The sequence below is a fragment of the Triticum urartu genome, chromosome 3A (assembly GCF_056163025.1).
Source record: "Triticum urartu cultivar PI428250 chromosome 3A, HENAU_Tu73, whole genome shotgun sequence".
Lineage (NCBI taxonomy): Eukaryota > Viridiplantae > Streptophyta > Magnoliopsida > Poales > Poaceae > Triticum > Triticum urartu.
The window spans coordinates 653,000,564-653,008,371 of record NC_141875.1 but is presented as its reverse complement, the minus strand read 5'-3'; positions in this window follow the sequence as shown (position 1 = coordinate 653,008,371).

The following is a 7,808-nucleotide window of genomic DNA, read 5'->3' as shown; positions in this document are numbered from 1 at the left end:
ATGTCACCTAGATACTCCAATGTCACCTCAAGTATCCATGGGTATGATTATATGATATGCATCACACAATCTCAGATTCATCTATTCAACCAACACATAGGACCTCAAAGAGTGCCCCAAAAGTTCTACCGGAGAATCACGACGAAAACGTGTGCCAACCCTTATGCATAGGTTCATGGGCGGAACCCGCAAGTTGTTCACCAAAACATACATCAAGTGAATCATGTGGTATCCCATTGTCACCACAGATACGCACGGCAAGACATACATCAAGTGTTCTCAAATCTTTAAAGACTCAATCTGATAAGATAACTTCAAAGGGGAAACTCAATTCATTACAAGAGAGTAGAGGGGGATGAGAAACATAAGATCCAACTATAATAGCAAAGCTCGCGATACATCAAGATCGGGCCAAATCAAGAACACGAGAGAGAGAGAGAGATCAAACACATAGCTACTGGTACATACCCTCGGCCCCGAGGGAGAACTACTCCCTCCTCGTCATGGAGAGCACCGGGATGATGAAGATGGCCACCGGAGAGGGATTCCCCCCTCCGGCAGGGTGCCGGAACGGGTCTAGATTGGTTTTCGGTGGCTACGGAGGCTTCTGGCAGCGGAACTCCCGATCTATTGTGCTCTCGGATGTTTTTAAGGTATATGGAGATATATAGGCGGAAGAAGTACGTCATGGGGGCACGAGGGGCCCACGAGGGTGGAGGGCGCGCCCAGGGGGTGGGCGCGCCCCCTACCTCGTGGCCTCCTTGAACCTTCCCTTATGTGCACTTCTAGTCTTCTGGTCTTTTTTCCTTCCAAAAATGGGTTCCGTGAAGTTTCAGGTCAATTGGACTCCGTTTGGTTTTCCTTTTCTTCGAAACCCTAAAACAAGGTAAAAACAAAAATTGGCACTGGGCTCTGGGTTAATAGGTTAGTCCCAAAAATGATATAAAAGTGTATAATAAAGCCCATAAACATCCAAAACAGTAAATAATATAGCATGGAGCAATCAAAAATTATAGATACGTTGGAGACGTATGATGTGGAAAAAGGATACTAACATTGTCCCTTCTCTCTTTTTCTCTCAATTTTTATATTTGGGCCTTCTTTTTTTTCTTTTGGCCTCTTTTCTTTTTTTTGTCCGGAGTCTCATCCTGACTTGTGGGGGAATCATAGTCTCCATCATCCTTTCCTCACTGGGACAATACTCTAATAATGATGATCATCACACTTCTTTTTTACTTACAACTCAAGAATTACAGCTCAATACTTAGAACAAAATATGACTCTATGTGAATGCCTCCGGCGGTGTACCGATATGCAATGAATCAAGAGTGACATGTATGAAAAAAATTATGAGCGGTGGCTTTGCCACAAATACGATGTCAACTACATGATCATGCAAAGCAATATGACAATGATGAAGCGTGTCATAACAAACGGAACGCTGGAAAGTTGCATGGCAATATATCTCGGAATGTCTATGGAAATGCCATGATAGGTAGGTATGGTGGCTGTTTTGAGGAAGGTATATGGTGGGTTTATGGTACCAGCGTAAGTTGCGCGGTACTAGAGAGGCTAGCAATGGTGGAAGGGTGAGGGTGCGTATAATCCATGGACTCAACATTAGTCATAAAGAACGCACATACTTATTGCAAAAATCTATTAGTTTTCGAAACAAAGTACTACGCGCATGCTCCTAGGGGTTAGATTGGTAGGAAAAGACCATCGCTCGTCCCCGACCGCCACTCATAAGGAAGGCAATCAATAAATAAATCATGCTCCGACTTCATCACATAACAGTTCACCATACGTGCATGCTACGGGAATCACAAACTTCAGCACAAGTATTTCTCAAATTTACAACTAATCAACTAGCATGACTCTAATATCACCATCTCCATATCTCAAAACAATCATCAAGTATCAAACTTCTCATAGTATTCAATGCACTTATATGAAAGTTTTTATTATGCCTAAAAGAAAATTGCCATGTTTTTCTAAAGGACTCTCAAAATAATATAAGTGAAGCATGAGAGATCAATTAATTCTATGAAATAGAACCGCCGACGTGCTCTAAAAGATATAAGTGAAGCACTAGAGCAAAAACTATATAGCTCAAAAGATATAAGTGAAGCACATAGAGTATTCTAATAAATTCCAATTCATGTGTGTCTCTCTCAAAAGGTGTGTACAGAAAGGATGATTGTGGTAAACTAAAAATCAAAGACTCAAATCATACAAGACGCTCCAAGCAAAACACATATCATGTGGCGAATAAAAATATAGCTCCAAGTAAAGTTACCGATGAACGAAGACAAAAGAGGGGATGCCTTCCGGGGCATCCCCAAGCTTAGGCTTTTTGGTGTCCTTGGATTTACCTTGGGGTGCCTTGAGCATCCCCAAGCTTAGGCTATTGCCACTCCTTGTTCCATAATCTATCAAATCTTTACCCAAAACTTGAAAACTTCACAACACAAAACTTAACAGAAAATCCCGTGAGCTCCGTTAGCGAAAGAAAACAAAACACCACTTCAAGGTACTGTAATGAACTCATTCTTTATTTATATTGGTGTTAAACCTACTGTATTCCAACTTCTCTATGGTTTATAAACTCTATTACTAGCCATAGATTCATCAAAATAAGCAAACAACACACGAAAAACAGAATATGTCAAAAACAGAACAGTCTGTAGTAATCTATAACTAACGCAAACTTATGGAACCCCAAAAATTCTAAAATAAATTTCTGGACGTGAATAATTTATCTATTAATCATCTGCAAAAATAATTAACTAAATATCACTCTCCAATAAAAAATGGCAGCAATTCTCGTGAGCGCTAAAGTTTCTGTTTTTTACAACAAGATCAAAAAGACATCCCCCAAGTCTTCCCAACGGTTCTATTTGGCACATACACTAATTAAACACAAAAAACACAACCAAAACAGAGGCTATATAAATTATTTATTACTAAACAGGAGGAAAAAGCAAGGAATAAAAATAAAATTGGGTTGCCTCCCAACAAGCGCTATCGTTTAACGCCCCTAGCTAGGCACAAAAGCGAAGATAGATCTAGGTATTGCCATCTTTGGTAGGAAATTCTTCAATAAGACATATATAACTATTAGGAGTTTCTTTTTTTATTAATTATCAAACTCCTAGGCACGAAATCAAGAAAAACATTTGTAGCAAAAGGTTCCTTAAGGATAGTGAGAAAGTTGGGGTGAACACTTATGGATTTGAGGTCCGCATTTCCTTTACTAGAAGTTTCACCCTTATTTTTAGGAACATACATCAATTTGGAAATCTTAGCATTAGAAGGAGTATTTTTCACGGAAGAAAAGGCATACCCTAGGTTGGTAATAATATCCTCAATTTTATCAATTCTAGTGGAATCTTGATCTATCTTTAAAAAATTTAAGAGCAACTCCTACCTTAGATCCGTATTGGGTAATTTGGTTATGGATCTTTCTATCCAAATTTTCAATCAACTCTACAGTGGCAACTTTATTTTCAATCATTTCAAGACGTTGCATCACGTGTTCCAAAGTTAAAATAGTTCCATTAACCAAAAGAGGTGGTAGGCCAAACAAATCTATCATAGCATTATAAGAATCAAAAGTATGGCTACCCAAGAAATTTCCTCCGGTAATGGTATAAAGAATATATCTATTCCAAGGAGTGATTCCTACATAAAAATTGCGAAGAAGAACGAAAGTAGATTGCTTCCTAGTAGATCCATTTTGCGCATTGCAAATTATGTACCAAGCATCTTTTAGATTTTCTCCCTCCCTTTGTTTAAAATTAAGAACTTCATTCTCGGGAGACAAAGGAGTAGATAAAGGACTAGCCATAACGACGAAGCAAGCGGAAAAGAGGCGAACGGAAAAGAGGGTGAATAAAACGGCAAGGGTGAAGTGGGGGAGAGGGAAACGAGAGGCAAATGGCAAATAATGTAATGTGAAGGATAAGAGTTGTGATGGGTACTTGGTATGTCTTGACTTGGCGTAGATATCCCCGGCAAGGGCGCCATAAATCCTTCTTGCTACCTCTTGAGCATTGCGTTGGTTTTCCCTTGAAGAGGAAAGGGTGATGCGGTAAAGTAGCATAAGTATTTCCCTCAGTTTTTTAGAACCAAGGTATCAATCCAGTAGGAGACCACGTGCGAGTCACCTCGTACCTACACAAACAAATAAGAACCTCGCAACCAACGCGATAAAGGGGTTGTCAATCCCTTCACGGCCACTTGCAAGAGTGAGATCTGATAGAGATAATAATAATAAGATAAATATTTTTGGTATTTTTATGATATAGCTTGAAAGTAAAGATTGCAAAATAAAATAGATTGGAAACTTATATGATGGACAATAGACCTAGGGGCCATAGGTTTCACTAGTGGCTTCTCTCAAGATAGCATAAGTATTATGGTGGGTGAACAATTACTGTCGAGCAATTAATAGAAAAGCAATAATTATGAGAATATCTAGGCGTGATCATGTATATAGGCATCACGTCCGTGACAAGTAGACCGACTCCTGCCTGCATCTACTACTATTACTCCACACATCGACCACTATCCAGCATGCATCTAGAGTATTAAGTTCATAAGAACAGAGTAACGCCTTAAGCAAGATGACATGATGTAGAGGGATAAACTCATGCAATATGATATAAACCCCATCTTTTTATCCTCAATGGAAACAATACAATACGTGTCCTTTCCCTTTCTGTCACTGGGATCGAGCACCGCAAGATTGGACCCAAAGCTAAGCAATTATCCCATTGCAAGAAAGATCAATCTAGTAGGCCAAACCAAACTGATAATTCAAAGAGACTTGCAAAGATAAACCAATCATACATAAAAGAATTCAGAGAAGATTCAAATATTGTTCATAGATAAACTTGATCATAAACTCATAATTCATCGGATCTCGACAAACACACCACAAACGAAGATGACATCGAATAGATCTCCAAGAGAATCGAGGAGAACTTTGTATTGAGATCCAAAGAGAGAGAAGAAGCCATCTAGCTACTAGCTATGGACCCGAAGGTCTAAAGTAAACTACTCACACATCATCGGAGGGGCCATGGAGTTGATGTAGAGGCTCTCCGTGATCAATGCCCCATCCGGCGGAGCTTTGGAAAAGGCCCCAAGATGGGATCTCTTGGGTACAGAAGGTTGCGGCGGTGGAAATAGGGTTTCGTGGTGCTCCTGGATGTTTGCGGGGTATATGGATATATATATATATATAGGAGGAAGAAGTAGGTCGGTGGAGCAATGAGGGGGCCCACGAGGGTGGAGGGCGCGCCCAGTGGGTGGGCGCGCCCCCTACCTCGTGGCCTCCTCGATTGTTTCTTGACGTCCACTCCAAGTCCCCTGGATCACGTTTGTTCCAAAAATAACGCTCCCAAAGGTTTCATTGCATTTGGACTCTGTTTGATATTCCTTTTCTGCGAAACACTAAAGTAAGCAAAAAACAGCAATTTGGGCTGGGCATCCGGTTAATAGGTTAGTCCCAAAAATAATATAAAAGTGTAAAATAAAGCCCATTAACATCAAAAACAGATAATATAATAGCATGGAACAATAAAAAATTATAGATACGTTGGAGACGTATCAGCCACCTGTGTGCAAAGCACGTCGATAGAACTAGTCTCGCGTAAGAGTACGCGTAATGTCGGTCCGGGCCGCTTCATCCAACAATATCGCCGAACCAAAGTATGAAATGCTGGTAAGCAGTATGACTTGTATCGCCCACAACTCACTTGTGTTCTACTCGTGCTTATAACATCTACGCATAAACATGGCTCGGATCCCACTGTTGGGGAACGTAGTAATTTCAAAAAAAAATCCTACGCACACGCAAGATCATGGTGGTGCATAGCAACGAGAGGGGAGAGTGTCGTCCACGTACCCTCGTAGACCGTTAAGTGGAAGCATTATGACAACACGGTTGATGTAGTCGTACGTCTTCATGATGACCGATCCTCAGTACCGAATGTACGGCACCTCCATGTTCAGCACACGTTCAGCTTGGTGACGTCCCGCAAACTCACGATCCAGTAGAGCTCGAGGGAGAGTTTCGTCAGCACGACGGTGTGGTGACGATGTTGATGAAGCTACCATCGCAGGGCTTCTCCTAAGCACCGCTACAGTATGACCGAGGTGGATTATGGTGGAGGGGGGCACCGCACACGGCGGGGAGAGATCAATGATCAACTTGTGTGTTCTAGGGTGCCCCCTGCCCCCGTATATAAAGGAGCAAGGGGGAGGCCGGCCGGCCCTCTAGGGCGCGCCTGGAGGAGTCCTCCTCCTAGTAGGAGTAGGACTCCCCTCTTTCCTACTCCTACTAGGAGGGGGAAAGGAAGGGGGAGAAGGAGAAGGAAAGGGGGTGCCGCCCCCCTTCCTAGTCCAATTCGGACCACAGGGGGAGGGGGCACGTGGCCTGCCCTGGAAGGCCCCTCTCTCTCTCCACTAGAGCCCAACAAGGCCCATAAGCCCCCGGGGGGTTCCGGTAACCCCGCCAGCACTCCAGTAAAATCCCGATTTCACCCGGAACTCTTCCGATGTCAAAATGTAGGCTTCCAATATATCAATCTTTATGTCTCGACCATTTTGAGACTCCTCGTCATGTCCGTGGTCATATTCAGGACTCCGAACTACCTTCGATATATCAAAACATATAAACTCATAATACTGATCATCACAGAACTTTAAGCATGCGGACCCTACGGGTTCAAGAACTATGTAGACATGACCGAGACACGTCTCCGATCAATAACCAATAGCGGAACCTAGATTCTCATATTGGTTCCTACATATTCTATGAAGATCTTTATCGGTCAAACCGCATAACAACATACATTTGTTCCCTTTGTCATCGGTATGTTACTTCCCCAAGATTCGATCGTCGGTTTACCGGCAAGTCTCTTTACTCATTCTTTAATGCAGCATCCCACAACTAGCTCATTAGTTGCATTGATTGCAAGGCTTATAGTGATGTGCATTATCGAGAGGGCCCAGAGATACCTCTCCGACAATCGGAGTGACAAATCCTAATCTTGATCTATGCCAACTCAACAAGTACCATCGGAGACACCTGTAGAGCACCTTTATAATCACCCAGTTACATTGTGATGTTTGGTAGCACACAAAGTGTTCCTCCGGTAATCGGGAGTTGCATAATCTCATAGTCATAGGAACATGTATAAGTCACGAAGAAAGCAATAGCAGTAAACTAAAACGATCAAGTGCTAAGCTAACAAAATGGGTCAAGTCAATCACATCATTCTACTAATGATGTGATCCTGTTAATCAAATGACAACTCATGTCTATGGCTAGGAAACACAACCATCTTTGATCAACGAGCTAGTCAAGTAGAGGCATACTAGTGACACTATGTTTGTCTATGTATTCACACATGTATTATGTTTCCGGTTAATACAATTCTAGCATGAATAATAAACATTTATCATGATATGAGGAAATAAATAATAACTTTATTATTGCCTCTAGGGTATATTTCCTTTCAGTTATAAGTAATGCAACTGCTACGCGTAAAGGATTAGACAGATACATGTACAGAACTTACAAGAACTACACGACGAGTTGATGTATTTTTTCGAACGGAGGCATAAGCTTTGCCTCATCCATTAATTAAGAAATAGAATAGAGTTTGTTACACATCACCACGATTACAAAAGGGCATTACTTTCCTCGCATTATGTTACCCAATTTTTTTGCACCCACAGTAACTCATAGCCTAGCTTGCCTTTTGATGATGTCAAAGATGATCGGTGCTGGTGTT